The 20,829-nt window shown below is 39.5% G+C and overlaps 2 long non-coding RNA genes across 3 annotated transcripts; one reads left to right on the forward strand and one right to left on the reverse strand.

Moving 5' to 3' along the window:
- The first annotated feature begins 15,111 nt into the window (after positions 1 to 15,111).
- LOC129450708 (uncharacterized) lies at positions 15,112 to 17,117 on the forward strand. Of its 2 annotated transcripts, none has more exons than XR_008646407.2 (5): positions 15,112 to 15,851; positions 16,354 to 16,448; positions 16,546 to 16,677; positions 16,760 to 16,860; positions 16,976 to 17,117. It is a non-coding gene; the product is annotated as an uncharacterized lncRNA (long non-coding RNA). The 2 variants fall into 2 exon arrangements; XR_008646408.2 differs by having other exon boundaries at positions 16,546 to 16,673.
- Positions 16,939 to 18,257, reverse strand: LOC141365924 (uncharacterized). The gene is made up of 3 exons (XR_012370891.1): positions 18,043 to 18,257; positions 17,474 to 17,610; positions 16,939 to 17,161 (listed from the first exon to the last, which is right to left on the reverse strand). It is a non-coding gene; the product is annotated as an uncharacterized lncRNA (long non-coding RNA).
- Between the last annotated feature and the right edge of the window lie 2,572 nt (positions 18,258 to 20,829).

The raw sequence follows: 20,829 nt of genomic DNA on the forward strand, positions 1-20,829 counted from the left end.
AGCATCTACAGACCCTCACGGCAAAAAGTTATGGAATTCATGTCAATTCGTCAATCCGTTTCCGTAAACCGCGTCAACGAATTTTACGTAGAGCGCAAAAAAACGGATTTGAGGCTGTATCTTCGACAAACTTAAGCCTATTGACACTATACTTGGTACTTGTGATGCCAGTCAGGAACTACGGGTGCCTGCAGAGTTTCGTCACAGCGCCACCTAGTGGTCAGACTTATGCTTTACACGCCTATAACTTTGGCTCCGATTGATGTATTTTCACGGGACTTGTTTCTTTGGAGTTCTGAATAGTTGCCGAGTCCAACGATACCAAACATGCCAGAATTCGCCCTACGGTTAACCCTGCGCAGCAAAATAGCGCTTAAAAAACACGCGTGAATATCTCCGCGAGCGTTTTTCCGATCGACTCGAAAACACCATAGGAAGAAACTAACCTTACCTTCTGAACAATAAGTTCTATTGACGTTATATTAAAATTTTCATCAGAAATGGCCGAAAATTGCAAAAAACGAAAAATTACCTTCAAATTTTGTGTTTTTTACACATAAATGCTTGTAACTTTGTAACGAAAAGAGATTTTTTCACCAGATTTGATACGCTGATGCATGAGCACATTCTGAGGCTACACAAAAAAAATTGTACGCTTGCACCACTAGATGGCCTTATAATTGAACAAAACCTTTGATAACAAGCCAGCCTTATGGTCATACAACTGTTTCTTAACTAAACTAAAGTGTATAGTCATAAAACTAGCTAGATGTAACACAATCATGACCTGATGTTGCATGCACAATTTTGTCTTTGCGCCACCTACTGGTTTTGAGATAGAATATGGTATTTTTGCCTAAAACTACTGCAACAACACATCTAAAACCATGAGTCATCATGGATTATTCATTTCATGGCTTTGACTATAATCACTGGATGTTGCCTATTAACTCCCTAGCAACCATTGAGAATACCTTATCAACCGTTTTTGCAAAAGCAATATCTCTGCATCAGAACATCGTAGAGACACGGGGATGGTCTCTTTTGACTAATTAAACTTGTTATAACATGATGTGACCCATGTTTTGCCACTGCAAACACCACTCACATGTCATTCAGTGCTCTAATGTTCCATGATTGTCAATAACAGAAGGACGATTGCAGTAGACACGAACTTAGATTATTTTTTTTGATAACTTTTTGTTTTTTCATCTAAAATTATAAGATTTACCTAGGTTCTTCAATCTGCTTATCCGATCTCAATTTTACATCCTTATGTGCCCTTTTCGGCTTGACCCCGGCATTGCTGCTTGCAGCTATATTCTTCAAATAAATTGTTTTTACAAATAAATAAAACTTCAGAAAAATATATTTGATAGTTTGGTAGAAATATTAAGACTAATTTTAGGGGGGCTAAGATGACGGCAGATGACTTAAAAGGGTCTAGAACCGCCCCTGGGGCAAACTAAAACTTAAAGCAGAAACTTGCAGTCCCATAACACTATATTCACCATAATCACACCATTGCCAACGAAATATAGTATTAAAAAATCAATATACGTACCCATGTTGCCATCCATTATGTGCGCCAGTGCCGTTTTTTCCCACGATGTTTGCAACTTTTTTTCTTCCCAGGATGGCAATACAGCTTGGACCATTGCACTTGGATAGTGGGCAGTTGCTAATGTATTTTTTTTTGTTATGTGGTAAATCTTCCATTTTAAGACAAGCCTATTACTTTGTTAGTGAGTTAATCATTTTTGTGTAGGTTACGTGCAAGTGTTCCATTGTAAGATTTAACAAATCAGGATTTAATAACGAAATATGGCAATGGGCACCCCCACAAAAGTTTAATTTGCTCTATTTCAACGGTTTCTGGCTATAATCCGTGGTACGGATGAGGGCCAGATCAGCATAACGTCTCTCAAACGGACGGACCTCACTCACTTCGCACGTTCGGCTCTGTTCAGTAAACCAGAGTGGAACACACAAGTTTGGAGGTGGTTTGGGTCAATATTACAGATGTGGGCCACATCAGTGAACTGTCTTTCTGGAAGCTTTGGTTCTGATGTGGTAAGTGGATCTGGCCCAAATCTGCTGACTGTAGAAAAACAGCACTGAAAAGTCTAACTGGCACATATACTGAGCCAATAGCTTACATTCCAGCCTTAGTTTAGAAATGAAGTGGCCATGGGCACATAGTGCACCCTTATGTTTCTAAATTTGTGCAATTTTTTTCAAAATACTTTTATTCTACAGCAGCCAGCTAGTTGACTTCTCTGTTCAATTTATACCACCTGCTCCTTCTGCCCATATCCGTATCACAGGTTTGGGCCAAATTAGTGTTTTGTATTTTAAACGCATCTCCTGACTTCCGGTTGAGTTGCGGAAAACGGACCTGGGACAAATCTGTAAATCGATGAAAAAACAGCTTTGCTAGCAGAGCTGAAATCTTATCAGGTGCAGATCTGGCCCACAGTCAGATACCGTATGTCCGCTACAGACGGATGTAAACGCTTTCATGCGGATCCGGCCCAAAAGAAATTGTTATCTGGGAGGCACCCACATTTGTGCCCCAATGCGGGGTAACTATGTGTGTATATTCTGTAGGGTTAATGCTACCAGCCCATGTTTCCCTTAGCAGAGCCCGCTCTGCATCTCTGTCAAACCATGTGACTGTTCAGAGACTTTTATATGGGGAACCTATTGGTTGTTCCATATTATATATGCCACCGAGTACAACCTCCTTAGGGGGTGACTTTCGCAGCGTTCCTAGTTTCGCCCAGATGGGTTCGCTGCCCAGTTTGCCTAGTTCACTACCGTGGGTCAAAGAACTTGTAGTGACCGGCCTTCTGCATTAAGCCCTGGTTCCGTGTTTTAAGATGTTTCCGTGTTTTTTACACAGGCACTGGAAGGGTCAGGTTCAGTGGCGCTTTGGTAGGTATTCCCAATTCATCAGTCCTGACGTGACATTGTAGTAACTGACTAAAAGGGAACGTCTCGGTTATGTATGTAACCCTCGTTCCCTGAAAGAAGAGAACGGAGATGTCACGTCCCGTCGCCACAGTTTGCTGTTCCACTGCTGATACCGGCCAGGCACTGATGCTCGGCTTTCTCCACGAAAAAAGCTGATTTGGTATTGCATCTGAAGCTCATTTTATACTTGCACAGCGAGGCTGCACCAGCAGATGCAAATACCTGCATGCCAATTTCATTGGCTCTTTAGTAGCTTCTCGAAGTAGATTGGTCCCGGGAAACGTGTTTCCAATTTGTCCAATTTGTCATGATAAGGTGCTATTGTACCCAGCCAACATTGATATGTGGGCCCCACGTGGGTCCCATCTGGGCAGTATGGGTTACATGTGGGCATGGGCTTCACATGGGCAATATATGTGGGTCCCATGTGGGTTTCCCTATGTTGGCCCCATATAGGTTTGCCCATGTGGGATAATAATGTGGGGCCCTCATGGCATCTATGTGGGCAACACATTTTTATGTTTGAAATACATATTTATTATACATTTACAATCTTAAAATAATAACTTTGGTTGATTGTCACTTTTATACAAAGAGCAAATAATATAACAGATATGATTTGATCAGTATAAAACATTTTAAACAAAAATGCATTATTTTTTACATTTAATTAACATTGATATGTGGGCCCAACGTGGGTCCCATATGGGCAACATGGGTTTAATGTGGCCATGGGCTTAACATGGGCAACATATATGGGTCCCATGTGGGTTAACTATGTGGGTCCCATATAGGTATGCCCATGTTGGATGATAATATGGGACCCATATGGGACCTATGTGGGCAAAACAATTTCATGCTTAAAATACATTTTATATACATTTAAACTCTTAAAATTATTACTTATGGTTGATAGTCACTTTTATACAAAGAGCAAATATTATCACAGATAGGATATGATCAGTATAAAACATTTTAATTAAAAATGCATTATTGTTTACATTTAATTGTGATATTTATAATGTTTACCAGCCAATATTATTTTTAATTTGCACAGCTGAGAATGAGAGAAAATAAGATATGTCAGAAAGTTCATCAGTTTGTTAGTTTCTTAATTAAAGAAACGTTTTAAACATTCTGGAAGGAGTCTGATAAGTGGAGTCAGGCGTTTTATATAAGGAGATCTGCTCACTGCTACGACATATTACGCTTGACAAAGTAGTCCTGATTGAAATGTTTTTAATTGTGATTTTTTTTTACATAATATAAACTCATATTTTAAATAATAAAATTACAACTATAAAGATGATAAACATTTAAACTACAAGAATTTCCGCTCAGGCGCAAGGATACAGTTTCTACCGGAGCAGCAAGAGTCTCTCACAACTGTTACACTTGTAATTTATTCTGAGTTGTGTTTTTAGAAAATGTAATACTACGGTTCAAGTTCACGGACTGCACAGCGATGAATCAAAGCAAACGTGCAAGGACAATTAATGAGTTTGGCTCTGGATGCTTTGGAAGTTCTTCATAAAACGTTTGAGCAAAGATTAATTGATGATCAGAATTAAGACCATCTCCAGAACAGTGAGCAATATTTGTGTTGTTTTTGAGTCTCAAGTATTTTGAGAGTTTGACTTCTTTCAATGCTTATTTTAAGTGTTATGTTAAATTGTTAGTCATTACCTGAATTAGCAGTTTTGAAATGTTGATGATTACTTTCGCATTGATTTTGATATATTGAACCTTTACAGTTTTTTTATTTCATTTTTCATATTGCACCTCCTTCATGTTTTGTGATGTTACAGATGAATGAACTGTTGAATATTTATGCTGAAAACTGATATTTACCGAACTGAAATTATTTTGCTTTTATCGGTTTTTAATTTAAAACAAATATATTTGTTGTGAATTAGACTATCTTTCCTTTGTTTTTCCTTTATACTACATTTCCCACAATCCCTTGCAGACTGCATCACCATTTTTTGTGTACTCCATTACCCATAATCCCCAGCTGAGGTCTATAAATAGACCTCATTTCCTTTCTTTGTTCCTTTGTATTGGTGAGGTTAGTGATGGCGAAGTGAAGCTTTCTTGAAGCAGTGAAGCTTTCAACCCAATTGTATCGGAAAAAGGTTCATTACTCGAAGCTTTTCAAATCAGAGCTCAATGAGGACCTCTGCTGGTGAAAGTGCTGTTTCACAACATGTTCCACAACCAAACAACGTATTAATTTAATTATAAAAGCAAAACTTAATGGATTGACAAATTAAGGATAGATTCATAAATAAATGTAACACTATATTAAATACATGACCAAAGCATGTTCCATTTCATGCGAATGGTACTTCAAACAAAAATAACAAATTAAGGATAGACCTTGTCTCAAGTGTGAACCAATTAAAAAATATATCATGGTATTAAGTGGTGCAGAAAAGGCTTTTTACTACTAATATATTATATATATATATCATAAACTCACTATACAGTAATCGATTCCGTGTAATGCAATACTCCAATACAACCCATGAGGGCGCGCCACGCATCGCACAATTCTAAACCTTTGAATCAGATAACGAAGCAGTCACGTGGGTGTGTGTGAACAGAGCTTTGGACGTCATTGGTCACGTGATTTTGCCAGAACGAATCAAGCTTCGATACAAAGCTTCAATGAAAATCGGTTCGTTTTTTTGACACACGCTTCGGAGCTTCAGTGTCACTGGTAACATCACTAGGTGAGGTGTGGGCCTGAAGATGAGCACTCAATCATGTTTGTTTGAGTGTTTTCCACAAGATGTGTAATGTAAGTTTTCTATTGTATTGTTTATTTGAATTTGATGGGCTGTATATTTATCATTAGTAGGTTTATTAATATTATGTTTGATGTTGTATGGTTTCCATTTGTGAGCCTGATTTCTGTATTGTATTGTTTGTAGTGACCAGAAAAACATCTTATCATCCTGTGTATCCTAAGCATTCCGATTATCCTGTGAAAGCTGTGTATTGTACATCCAGTTTTAATGTCAACAAGAATAAATGAAAGCAAAGGAATGGTATCTGTCCCGTGTTTTAACAAGACACACCACCAAGTACTACATGTCCACTGAACCTTGGATACTTTTACCATCTAGTATTCAACAAATGGTCCTTCGAGCCGGATTGTAGTAATTTGGTGGAAATGGATTACCGTTTAAGACCTGCAGTCCGGCGTAGCCTAAGAACTAGAAGGCTTCCTGCTCGTTATGCGGACTGTATGCTACGAGAACGTGCTCCTCTTCCCCCTCCTTCACTAACACCAGTTGTAAGTGATCATCACCAAACACAAATGGAGAATCCATGTGCATCATCTATCATCTAGTCTCGTAATGATCTATGTGATATGGACGTTAAAGAAGAAATACTGGGACTGAAGGGTATGCTTAGCGAGATTATGTCTAAAATGTCACATTTAGTAGTTTCTTCTAAACATTCTGAACTATCTGAGTCTTTTGATGATGATTATGATGATGATGATGCTTACAATGAGAATGATGTTAATAATACCTTGGCTAATACAAGTATTGTTCAAGAACTGTGTGCATGTATTGAGAAGGCTGAACAGAAATCTGCACGAGAATGTGATAATTCTTCAACTGCTCCTTTGCCTCTTCCATTGAGTAGACCTAGTTCTTTGCCTCTCCCTCCTTCCTCTCTGTTACGTAGCCCACCTCAACATGCCAATGTAACCAATACATCTCAACCACAATTAGGTAGCATGATACAGCCTATAATAGTTCCAGACCCCTCTAATAGTCCATCCCCTCAATTGCAGACTCCTCAGGTACATTATGGTGGTTCACCTCAACAAACTACTCATGTACCAGGTAGCTCTTTTTCTCAGTCATTAGTTCATACTCATACTCATTCACTTCCCCAAGCAACAACAGCACAGCTACCTACTCAGTATGCTGTTTCTCAGTATTCACAGCCACTATCAGTCCCTACTTTGCCAATCCCAAATCCATCCTTAGTTAATACAAGTTCTCATATTCAACCTCAGTTAGTCAGTCCATCAGGGAATTTTGCTGTGCAGCAACCCTTGTATTCCACCAACTACCCCTACTGCCCAGTCAACTGCAGCCTCATATTATCCATATCCCCAGCCATATTATGCACCTTACTCAGTTTCTCCATATCCTACTTCTCGTGTTCAAGGGCCTTCCTTCCCCTTTTTGGTTAATGATGACCCACAGGAATTTGCAATGCTGCAGTTAGCATTGACAAATTTGTTGTCACCTCACGAATCAGAACATTACAAGTACCATATTTTGCTAGATCACCTAAAATTCTCTCCTGCTCGTGATTTAGCTTTAGCTTATGCTAATGACCCTCAACCATATACTATGGCTCTTTGGGCACTACAGCAGAAATACGGACAACCTCACCAATTAGTTCTGAGAGAAATCAAAGACATTCTAGCTCTTCCCAGGGTGAGACAAGGTGACACCAGGGCATTTAGTAGTTTTGCACTAAAGGTTCGAGCTTTGGTTGGCATGCTTCAATCTCAGGGTCAAGACCATGCAAAATCTGAATTGTCCTGTGCCTCTCATGTACAGCAACTGCTTAGCAAACTGCCCACAGAACAGGTGACCAATTTTGCCCATTATGCCCGTACAGTCCTGAAGGGTCAAAGCTATAATTTGTTAGACTTGATCAGCCATTGATTGACATTCGGCCTCTTCTTGGAGCCAGGCAGAAAAGTTTGTGATTTTCCAAAACCACCTCAACTGAAACCTCAACCAAAGACCTACTCTAACACTTGAACAGTCCTGTATGGAGCTAACAACACCCCAGTTGTACGAAGACCCACTAATAAACAATTCCAGAACTTAAGAGAAAGGGAACAGAATTTCAAGCATCTATGTGCATATTGTTCCAGTCATGAGCATTTAATTGGCCTATGTCCCACCTTTAAACCTTAGAAGACACCGGCAAGAGTGCATGGATAAGAGAAAACAAAAGATGTTGGAGATGTGGACTTAACCATCTAGCCGCCGACTGTGACCTGAAAAAACCTTGTCCACAATGTAATGGAAAACATCTCGGTATACTTCATGGAGTCAACTGCCGTGAACAGGATAAAGGTACCTTCTATCTTAGTCGTCTTGGAGGTCCTGGTAAGGTACTACTAAAAGTTGTTGAAGTGCTTCTCCACTACAAAGGTAGATCTTTACAAACCTATGCTATCCTAGATGATGGATCTGAACGTACTATGTTACTGTCTCAAGCATCTGAAACTCTAGGCCTCAACGGAATAACTGAATCCTTAGTAGTTAGAACTGTGCGTCAAGACACTATTGCACTTGAAGGGCTTTTCCGCTACCTTCGAAATATCCTCTGTTGACAACCCAAGCAAGAAGTATACCATTTCCAATGCTTTTTCTGCCAGCAGATTAGGTCTTGCTAAACGGTCATACCCTGTAGAGACTTTACAGAGAAGATTCAGGCATCTTCAAGATTTGCCTCTTCCAGCATTTGCCAATGTTCAACCACTTAGATTATCCGCATCTGATAACCCCAATTGACCAAGTGTATTAAGGACCTCCTAAATCCCCAGCCGTGATTCAGACTAGGTTAGGTTGGCTACTTCAAGGTCCAATACCGATTTCTAACCTAGATGAGACGCAGTGTCTCTTTACTTTGACTAACCCCCTAGAAGAACTTCGCCATGATGTGGAGAAACTATGGCAAGTGGATACCCTCTCTTTTTAAAATGAAAAAGTCATTGCTAGATCCAAACAAGACCAAGCAGCTATAGATTTGCTGGCCTCCACGACAAGAAGAGTTGATGTGGACGGAGTTCAAAGATATGCCACTCCTTTATTGCGTGCTGCTTCTGCTGTAAGGCTACAAGCTTCAACAAATGCAGTCATTTCTTCTCTCAGATGTATAGAGAGGCACCTTGAAAGAAACCCTAAAGTTGCTGTTGTGTATGATCAAGAAATAACCAAGTTGGAAGAGTCTGGCTACATCTCAAAAGTGGAAGCTTTTCACGATTCATCTGAATCCTGGTATCTACCCCATCATATTGTGGGGGCACAATGGAAAACCACGAATAGTATTTAACACTCTGGGGTCGGCTGCGGCGCGGGCGCCGCCAACTCTTTATTTTTCAATCACTCCGTAAAGAGACTTAGATAACTCTGCTGATTTTGGACATACAGATATGATTTATACATCATTTAAAACGTTAAAGTGTCTATTTTTTTTTCTGTCCACTCCCAATAAAAACAGAATGTTGTGCTTTTCGCAAAATTAAGAAAATAAACATGATGCGCGTTTTGTTCTCTCTCCCTCAGTGAAGCCATTTCAGAAACGCGTCAGAAAATTAACTGTAACTTCACGAATACATGTCATATAAACAAAAGATAAATGTCAACATAATGCTTGGAATGTCAGCTTTTAAATGATGTAAGTGAGATCGAAAACATATATTGTCATTCGGTGTAAACTGTATGAGAAGTAGGAGAGGGACCGTCTTTCTAATGTTACCTGATTATCTGTAATGAGAATAGATCGCCACGCCCCCGCGCCATTGAAGTGAATGAGCAGAGACATCCATATGCATAACTTGTGCCTCCTGCAGTCAATGGATACGCAATCCAGTCCACAACCCAGTCTCTCCAATCCTTGTTGTTTCATCCGATTGCACCAAAACATGACATCTAAATCCTTATTTACTTGCGTTTGTGTGTCAGTATCTCCAGACGCGAGTGTTTTCATTGTTCTTCCGTCAAACATTTCACGCGAGGGGAACACACATAAACAAACACATGAGTCAGGAAACTCGACGCGGTTTTTGGTATTCTTATAAAATACGCGATTGAAAACAGTACAATCCTTATTTACTTGCGTATGTGTGTCACTATCTCCAGACGCGAGTGTTTTCTTTGTCTTCCGTCAAACAGTTCACGCGATGGGAAACGCATGCACAAACACGCGAGTCAGGAAATCGACGTGGTTTTTGGTATTCTTATAAAATACGCGACTGCAAACAGTACAATCCTTATTTAGTTGCGTCTAAGCATATATCTCCGCACAGCACGTTTATTAAACACAGGATCACTCGCATGTGCACACATAAGTTAATAGGCTTGTTCGACTTAATGCTGCGCCACAAGAACCGGCAGCCAAATGACGTCAGAGTTTCGAGAGAGCGATTTAAAAGCAAACTCTTCCATATGATTTCGCGGATCACTCTCGCGGTAGTTTGACGTCACCCGGCTGTCGATCTTTGCAGCGCCGCATGAAGTCGAACAAGCCGACTGCTTTCATGAGCAACACGTGAGGTAATGGCGGCGGCTGTAAACAAACATTGAGCAAGTTTATCGTGCAAGTTTATCATGCTTGTCCCTTGTTGTGTTTCTACTATAATGATATAATGATTACAAAAACACAACTAAGAGTCCAAACAACGATAGGCAGTTGTTCTTTTGAGCTTTTTGCTGCACACAAACCCTGTGTTCACTTTGATTAGGCTACTATGGTTTTTAAAAGGTAACTTATAGCCTACATGTGAAATTAATGTAATATATATATATATATATATATATATATATATATATATATATATATATATATATATATTGTGTGTGTATTTACATTTAAATTGAAAAGTAAACCATCATGGTTTTACTACAGAGAAAGTTACATTCCTGTTGAACATCCCCACAAGGCTCATGTGGCTCATTATGCAACCCTTTTGTCTCTCAGCTGTCAATCACTGATTATTCAGGAGCTTTCCCCGCCTCCACGCATACAGCCTTTCCCAAGCAAAAGTGTCTTAGAAATTCTAAATCAATATCTTGCTTTATGTGAACGAGTAGGCCGAATGATTTTCACATCATTTTGAAGAAAAAACTCTAGACTACTAGATCCTGTTTTGAAAAGTTTTGGGAAAACATGTTTAGAATTAGTTTTGTGGACTTATATCAGTGACTTAAAATTTTTGCTTTTTCAAAAACCACGCATAAACATTTTTCTCTCAAAAATACAAACATGTACATACATGTTGATTATATGATATTGTAGCCCAGTTTGTTCTGAACGCAGTGTTATGAGACTTTTGCCATTATTATGTTTTAAAGCAACTGAAAAAAGCACAAATGTCAGTGCATGTCAAAACTTCCCCAGGGCCCTAAAAACCCCTTAGACCCCAGAGGGTTAACTGTTACTATCAATATAAAGGCATGTCATTGAACAGCCAGCTCCTTCCTGGTCCACAATTAGGCGCCTCCCTACTTGGCGTTTTACTCCGGTTCCATCAGTACCCAGTGGCAATCAGTGGTGATATAAAATCCGTGTTTCACCAAATCAGGCTACTACCAAAAGATCGCCCTTTGCTACATTTCCTGTGGCGCAATATGCAGAAGTCAAATCCACCTGACATCTATGAATGGCAAGTTTTGCCCTTTGGTACAGTATGTAGTCCATGTTGCGCAACATATGCCTTACAAAGGCATGTCCACGATCACCAAGACGGTTATGAGGATATCCTGAATTCTATACTTCAGTCATTTTATGTTGACAACTGCCTAGAGAGTTTCCCAAATGTGCAAGCTGCAAAAAGTCAGCTAGATCGAATGCGTTCCTTACTTTTGAGTGGGGGATTCGAAATCAGACAGTGGGCAAGTAACCAACCTGATGTGGTCCGACACCTCCCATGTGAAGCTAGAGCTGACAGTTCTGAACTATGGATCAATCAAGATTGTTTGGACCCAAAAGAAGGAGCTTTGGGTCTAAGTTGGCATTGTCCTTCTGATTCCTTAGGATATAGATCTAGAACTGTGGAATATAAACCAGTAACCATGCGTAATATTTACAAAGCTCTTGCAAGTCAATATGATCCATTTGGTTACATAATTCCCTTCACAACGAGAGCTAAAGTTATTATACAACAACTTTGGATGAAACCCAGAGACTGGGATGACCCTCTCATGCCAGATTCCATTCAAAAGGCCTGGAAGGCTTGGGAAACGGAGCTTCCTGATTTATCTTTGATCCAACTTCCCCATTGTTATTCATTATTACCCTCAGAACAAATGAAGTCCAGGGAGTTGCATATTTTTTGCGACGCCTCAGAGAATGCATATGGCTCTGTAGCCTATCTGCGGATGGAAACTGATAAGAGCATGGTCCAAACTTCCTTTATCATGGCAAGGTCTCGAGTCGCCCCAAAAAGGCAAATATCCATTCCCCGCCTAGAACTTTGTGCTGCTCTAACAGGTGCCCAACTTTCAAAACTCTTGCAAACTGAACTGACTCTTCCTTTAACAAGTACTATCTTATGGTCAGATTCCACAACTGTTTTATCTTGGCTGCATTCTTCCTCCTGTCAATACAAAGTGTTTGTAGCAAATAGAGTCACAGAAATCTTGGAACTTACCGATCTTTCTTCTTGGAGATATGTTCCATCTGGGCAGAATCCAGCAGATGACATTACTAGAGGGAGTACCCTTGTTGAGTTAGCCAAGCCTGCCCATAGATGGCGACAAGGCCCAATGTTCCTGAAACATCCGCCACATGAATGGCCACAAAATCTAGTATCCAGCCCTGCTAGCCCTGACCCTGAACTCCGCAAACCACTCTTTTGTGGGTTAACACAGTCAGAAGATCTTGTGCTTCCAGACCCAAGTCGTTTTAAGTCATGGTCAGAATTGAAGTCCGCAACAACTGTGCTCGTGCAACAGCACAATCCAGACTCCTTTGATACTTCTTCTGTTGAAACCTTACTTTTAAAGCAAGCACAGCAACAAAGTTTCCCCTCAGAGTACCAGTGCTTGAAGCAAGGTAAACCTGTTGAATCTCAAAGTCGCCTTCTTACCCTTTCCCCAGAACTGAATGAAAAAACAGGACTTATTGTAGAGGGTGGTAGGCTAAGACGAGTAAAGGATATTGAACCAGGAATTGTTCATCCAGTTGTTCTTGACCCTAAATATCCATTGTCCCAGTTAATTGTAAAAGATTATGATGAGAAACTGTTCCATCCTGGCCCACAGAGAGTTTACTCAGAACTTTGGCAAAACTACTGGATAATTAAAGGGAGACAAGCTGTAAAGAAACATCAGTGGTCCTGCTTAGAATGCAAGAAGTGGAGAGCTAAACCATCTATTCCTCAAATGTCAGATCTCCCCTCCTCAAAGCTCCAATTGTGTAAACCCCCATTTTGGTCCACTGGAATGGACTGTTTTGGCCACTTTTATGTTAAGGTTGGTTGTAGGACAGAAAAAAGATGGGGCATCCTTTTCAAATGCCAGACCACTCGATGTCTACATATTGACTTGTTAACTAGTCTAGATGTGGACAGTTTCCTGATGGCACTACGTCAGTTTATATCTAGGAGAGGTAAGCCCTACGAAATTCTTAGTGATCAAGGGAGTAATTTCCGTGGTGCTGCAAGAGAATTGAAGGAAGTCTATCAGAATCTTACCACTGAACTACAACTTAAATTGGAAAATCAGCAGATTACATTTAAGTTTAACCCACCACAAGCCCCACATTTTGGAGGCTCATGGGAGAGAGAGATCCGTTCAATAAAAACAGCTCTGCGAGTGGCACTTGGCAGTCAAACCATATTAGAGGAAGTCTTACGAACAGTCCTGACAGAAATTGAAGGAGTTTTAAATTCAAAACCTCTTGGATATGCTTCATCTAACATCTCAGACCTTGATCCCATCACCCCAAATTTGCTCCTTATGGGGCGGCGGGACTCTTCTCTGCCACAGGTGATTTATGCCAATACAGAGTTCCTTGGTCATAGATCTTGGCGTCACAGCCGAGTCCTTGCTGACAGATTTTGGACATCCTTTATTCACAATTATTTGCCAGGTCAACAACTGCGACAAAAATGGAATGGGGAACAGCCCAATTTAAATGATTCCACAGTTGTCTTAGTTATTGATCCTCAACTTCCACGAGCATCATGGGTACATCTCCTACCCAGTCAGGATGGACGTGTTAGAGCAGCTGAGATTAATATTAATGAAAAAATGTATGTATGCCCAGTTGCCAAGTTGATTCCATTACCCAAAATAGAGGATTAATAGCAAATACATTACTGTATTTGGGGGCGGCTGTTGTTTTTCCTATATACTACATTTCCCACAATCCCTTGCAGACTGCATCACCATTTTTTGTGTACTCCATTACCCATAATCCCCAGCTGAGGTCTATAAATAGACCTCATTTCCTTTCTTTGTTTCTTTGTATTGGTGAGGTGTGGGCCTGAAGATGAGCACTCAATCATGTTTGTTTGAGTGTTTTCCACAAGATGTGTAATGTAAGTTTTCTATTGTATTGTTTAATTGAATTTGATGGGCTGTATATTTATCATTAGTAGGTTTATTAATATTATGTTTGATGTTGTATGGTTTCCATTTGTGAGCCTGATTTCTGTATTGTATTGTTTGTAGTGACCAGAAAAACATCTTATCATCATGTGTATCCTAAGCATTCTGCTTATCCTGTGAAAGCTATGTATTGTGCATCCAGTTTTAATGTCAACAAGAATAAATGAAAGCAAAGGAATGGTATCTGTCCCGTGTTTTAACAAGACACACCACCAAGTACTACATGTCCACTGAACCTTGGATACTTTTACCATCTAGTATTCAACAATATTATTTAAGTAAATTACAATTAAGCATTGAAAGTATAATTATTACATAATAAGGGACCAGTCCAGAACCCATTAAAAACCCAAACTGGGACCTGGTAAATAATGTGGGCTTCATTAGCTGGGGCCAATATGGGCCCCATGTGTGTTGCCCAGCTGGGCCCCACATAAGCCCCACTCATTTTCTATATCAAATTCATGTGGGCAACCCAGGTGGGGCCATGGGATCTATCTGGTCTACCCATATGGGCCCAATAAGGGGCCCGTCAAGAGCCCATCTTCAACCCAGATGGGCAAGCCCATGTGGGGCCACCATGGAACCCCCGGACAAAACTAACCAGCCCATATCCATCCCTTATGGGCCCCACATGGGTGTGTTGATAGGGTAAATTGTGTGTAGTGCAAAAGTACAAAATGTGGCTAGTGAACAATGCAGGGATATCTGCAAAGCTGTGCTTTTTGGATCGGACAGGTTAATACAAACTGTGTGTAGACGAGACGAGAGAGAGAGAGTTCCGTTGAGGCAGCAGCAACAAAATGAGCTCCTGATATTTCATCATTTTTGGCCAGATAATGTATGTTCTTGACTCAAACTTAAAGTACATGATTGGCTACTAAATTAAGAACAAAGAGGCAGAAGATTTTTAAAGAGCACCTATTATGAGATGCACGTTTTTAAACATCCTTTTGTGTGTAAGTGTGTATTAGTACATGCTAACGATATTCAAAAAGTACATACCTCAAAGAAAACGATGACGCGAGTTATCGTCTCTAACGTTCGAGGACTACAAAAAACACTCGGATTGTAGGCAACAGTTTACTTCCTGGGATTAGTGACGTAGAGAAGACCAACATTATCATAGTTCAGCCCTCTCTGCTTTGCTTGGGTACGCCCTCAAAGACGGGGGTGGAGAGCGCTGAGTCAGAAGAGAGCTAAAATGGCGGAGGTTGGGAGTCCCTGCTTTGACCCTGTTTGGAAACTCTTGTTTCATTGTTTAAGCGATTAAATCTCTCGAGTAGACGCTGTCTCTTTAGATGCAAGGGCAAAATAGCACTTTATGGACTTACACAGAGGACATCATGTTTAATACGGTTCCGGCAAAATCCAGTCAGAAGTTGTTCACGGAGTTTTCACAATAACTGCTTCTTATGAACCGAAGCTGGATTTGCGCGACGTCTCCTCCTGAAAGTTGGATTACCGTGCACTTCTGGATCACAGGCTGTAAGTATTCATGTTTATTATTTGCCTTTACTGTAAGTTATGTTACCGGTAACCGGAGCTTAACATTATGTGCTTGTACTAGAGCTCAGATATAGATCTATGTGTAGAGCTAAGCTTGCAAGCTAATTGTTTTGTGTTGTAATAATGTATTTCATGCACGTGTGTAAATATGGTACGTTGTTTATGTTGAATTATGCAGACTATTGTTTTTATCGATGTTTATTTAGACGTGTTTACAATCTTGCTAAGCTGCTCCAGCTAAACTGTTACTGGTAAAGTTTATTCTCATGATCAAACTCAAGAAACTCTAAGTACAGATGATTTGTTGAAGCTTTCTTAGATTTTGAAACGAAGTAAACACGTAATGTGTGTTGCTAATGTTGGGCAATGTAATACATTAACGTTTTAATGAATAGTCTAACGATTTATAATCGTTGTACTCTATTGTTATAATATGTCTTTTTGACTGAATACATGTTTGTTTTATTTGTCTATATCCTAGATTCGCAGCTGGACACATCCTTCTACACTGTATGCAAACATGTAAACATCATTACACACAGTACAAGGAGTCAGACTGGCATATGAGGAGCAAAGGTGTGTAACACATATGATGTATTTAGCTAGTGAAACCACTACCATTCTTAAATGTATAACTGATGATGACAAAGTTTTTTTCTCTGCATAATCATAGGAACCCAGGCAGTAGCAACGTTTCACAATGTTTCAATCACCATCATCAGTGGATGCCTTTGCCGTCCGTACCCTGAGATTTCAGATTTGCAGCAAAAAATGTGACTTTCCCATTTATTGGAATGCTGTGTAGGTATTTAAGTATTTTAGTAACTGTGTTAAATAAAGTGGTATTTACTTTTACAATAAATGTATTGCTTGTTTATATTTTACAGGTTGTACCTTGCAGCCATCCATTACAATGTCACCAAGCCGTAACAAAAGCAGGAGAGGGAAAGTACAAGGCTATGTTCCCAAAACACACAAGTGACATACCGTTAGCAGTAATGTTTTATTTCAAATACATTCATAATTAAAAACTTACTGTTTTTATGTATGAAGCAGGGAAATAAATGATCAAAACAGATTTATTGACTGCAATATTTGTACAGTTATGTGGATGATGTGATCAGGCTTGTGTTTGCTGAGGTATTTGAAGATAAGCTGAAGGAAACCCCGATTCCAATGGACCTGGCATCACAGTTTGAGAGACCTTCAAAGGAGGACGTGATTGCATGCCATCTTCAGTGCAGGGGTCGTCGGAAGCCAACATTCCGATCAGGAAGCTCCAAGCATATCTGAAGAACAACACACGACAGGATGATAACCCTAAAGTGTCGTCTTAAATAGCACCACCTGACAAAGCTTTGATATGCCATTTATCTGAATAGATAGCTGTAAGAAGTGAATTGAACAATTTTAGAAAGAAGAGCACAATATGGTTACTAAAGTATGTTTATTTGTATATTGTTTAACATTTAAATATATATTTGTAATAAATAAACTTTTGACTGATATTTTCTTTAAAGTTACATCTTTTGTTCTTTTGGGTACTTTGTTACTATAATAATACTTTAGTGTTATTGGTTTAAAAATGTAATAAAACTTACTCTAGTCCTGCGCCTCAAAGGCTTATAGTCGGTACAATAAATGTTCTGTGTGTAGGGATTTAGACAATTTGTGCAAAACCTGGATGATGAATCACGCAGGTAAGAGGCCCTGGAACCTGTTGCATTCTCCTTAAAACCTAATAAGTAAAAACATAGCACTTATAAGTAAGCAGTCTTTCATAATAAAATTTACCATAGTAAAATAATGTAGAACTAACATTCATTGCAATTAATACTTTTTTTGTGCTACATTTGGTGTTTCCATATACTTTGCACAGTAAAATAGTATGTAAGCAGTCTTTTATAATAACGTTTACTATAGTAAAATAATGTAGAAATTACCAAGTGAAATCGTTTTATAATCATTTCAACAAATACTTTCTATGTGCTACATTTGGTGTTTCCATATAGTTTGCACAGTAATATAGTATGTAAGCAGTCTTTTATAATAAATTTTACTATAGTAAAATAATGTTAACAAGTGAAATAGTTTTATAATCATTTCAACAAATACTTTCTATGTGCTACATTTGGTGTTTCCATATAGTTATGTAGTACGTCATAATTACCTTTTGGATGTCTTTGCAACACATTTTCGTCTTCGTTTAGCATTCTGGCAGAGCTAAGGACACCTAAAAAAGTTAAATCCAATCGCATTCATTGACGGAGATCGTTTATATCGTAACGGCCTTCTGAACTCTCTGGATCGAGCTCGAAGTGGTAAGGCAGTACAGACACCATCGTTTATAGAGAAATATAACGCTTGTTTATGTTGCCTGTGACTCGCAGTCAGAACCGGAAAACCCACGCGTAGTCAGGGGCGTAACCTTTCAAACACACGCCGAACCCAGCTGACCAATAACAGTTGAGTAGTCATCTGACCAATCCGATTACACTAGACATTTTGGGAGGCGGAGACAGGAACTAAACCGAGCGTTTTCCAAACAGTGGGAAATCGGTGAGGTATTTAAGCAATTTATAAGACTCACAATGCATTAGTTCAAGTTTTAATAACATGTGTGTACTATGGGATATTGCAATAACATGCTAACGTGCCAATTTATTAGCATAATTGGTGCTCTTTAAGGTAAGACCTCTTATTATATTTTTGGAAGCACCTAAAGTTTGTAGTCATTATACAAAGCTCAATGACAGTTAAACTGTTATGAAGAGGAGCTGGATATAATATATCCACCAGATATTAAATCTATAAAAAACTTTAAAGAGAAAGATCTTAAAAGACAATCCAGAGATACTACTGTCTGACTACAGTGGATCAGAAGATAAGAGAGTTCGGTGTAATCTGCTCTTCTTCACTGAAAACCCTTCAGCATGGCATACAGTCCTCTGCTCTAATATGGCCTGTAGCAGAAGAGATGGCATCAGTAAAGGCAGACAACTCACTCTGGAAGGAGACGATGACACAAAGATGATTGTGAACCTTTACCACAATGGCACGGTTATGGTACAAGGACCAGGAGGGAGTCTTGATGAATTTCAGAAAAACTTTAGACACTACAAAACAGAGGTTCATCATCTTAAAAAAGAGACTGAAGGGAAGAGCTCCACAGAAGATGTGTCCTGCAAACCATCAGTTAACATCACTGATCCCAGCTCAACAACACCTCAAACACACAGACACATCAACAGTCCTGCATCTCCTAAAATAAAAGCCTTAAGAGACAACATCGCTGAACTGGAGCAGGACTACTGTCTGTTTAAAGAAAAAATAACCAACAGTCTATGCCAACTACAGCGTCAGATCAACCACCCTGGCATACAACATATACAGCAGCTACTGTCAAACAGCTGGAAGAGTCCAATGAGGAGCTGAGACGAGAACTAAAGATTAGTTTAGAGCTGGTCAGAAGAGAACAACACAGCAACACACTGGAGAAACTGCTGGAAGAGACCAGAAACCAGATAAACACCAACACAACACAACATCAGCAGTGTGTTAGTACACAAACATACAACACCTCCACTCCTGACTGCGTTACAACCACAGCTCAACATCAGCAGTGTATTAACACACAGTCACAGAGCTCCATCACCCCTGACTCTGTCACATCCACAGCTCAACAACAGCAGTGTATCAGCACACAATCACAGAGCTCCATCACTCCTGCAACACCACAATCTCCTCAAACGTCTCAGAACCTCAGGACGAAAAACAGCAGTGACATCAGACAGCATCCTCCACCAGCTACAATATCATCTAAGAGCACAAACAGAGAACAAAAGAGGATAGAAAACATCGTCATCCTCTGTGACTCCAACGGACATCATCTTAACCACAGACGTCTGTTTCCAGGAAGATCTGTGAAGAAGTTCTGGTGTCCTACTTCTCAATCTGCTTTGAGACTGCTGCGAGAGGGTGTATTAGGAACACCTTCACACGTCATTCTTCATACGGGAACAAATGACCTTAGTACCAGGAGGATGGATGTCACTACAGCCCTGACCGACGTGGTGAAAACAGCCTGCAGGATTTACCCCAGAGCCAAAGTCATCGTCTCGACCCTTCTACCTCACAAAGATGTGCCACAAAGGATCATTAATAAAATTAATCAAGATTTAGGTAACGTCTGTGCTTCAATGACGAATGTCCAGATAGCAAACCATCAGTGTATCACCCACGAGCATTTATACGACCACATCCACATTCATCAGGAGGGAATGAAACTGTTTGCAAAAACACTGAAGGAAACGGCACTAAAAAACCCTCAAAGAGCTCATCCTGATGAACAATGTGAAGATGATCAGTCAGACAAAGAGCTACGCCGCTGTTGTGGCAGGTAGAAATAACACAGACAACAGTGACCTCAGCCAGATCAAGAACATGCTGAAAATTATATGTAATAATCTCTTAACTTAATTACCACACAATGCAATTATGATAGGAAAATAACCATTACTCTGTAATCAATTATTTTTTTAATATGTTTAACATTGTATATTTGAGGCACTATATACTTTTTCCTTTTCACTTATTTATGTAATTCACTTAACGTACTTGATCTTCTTTAAAAAACATGTTTGATTCATGAATTCATACATTATTCTGTAAATTAATATGTAAATACTAATGCCATCATTTAAAATAGCATGCTATAATATTCAGGGAATGTGCTCCTCTGTATTTGGGGACAAAAGTACTAACCCTGATCTTCTTAATATTGTACATAGTTCAGATATAATTATTTTAATTGAGACATGGAGTCGTTCAGACTCTAAAAGCCACACTCCTCCAAACTACAGCGAGTTTAGTATACCATCAGTCAAACACACGGATGTTAAACATGGAAGAGATTCAGGAGGAATAATAATCTGGTTTAAAGATCATCTTTGGCGTT

The sequence above is a fragment of the Misgurnus anguillicaudatus genome, chromosome 8 (genome assembly GCF_027580225.2).
Source record: "Misgurnus anguillicaudatus chromosome 8, ASM2758022v2, whole genome shotgun sequence".
Taxonomy (NCBI): Eukaryota; Metazoa; Chordata; class Actinopteri; order Cypriniformes; family Cobitidae; genus Misgurnus; species Misgurnus anguillicaudatus.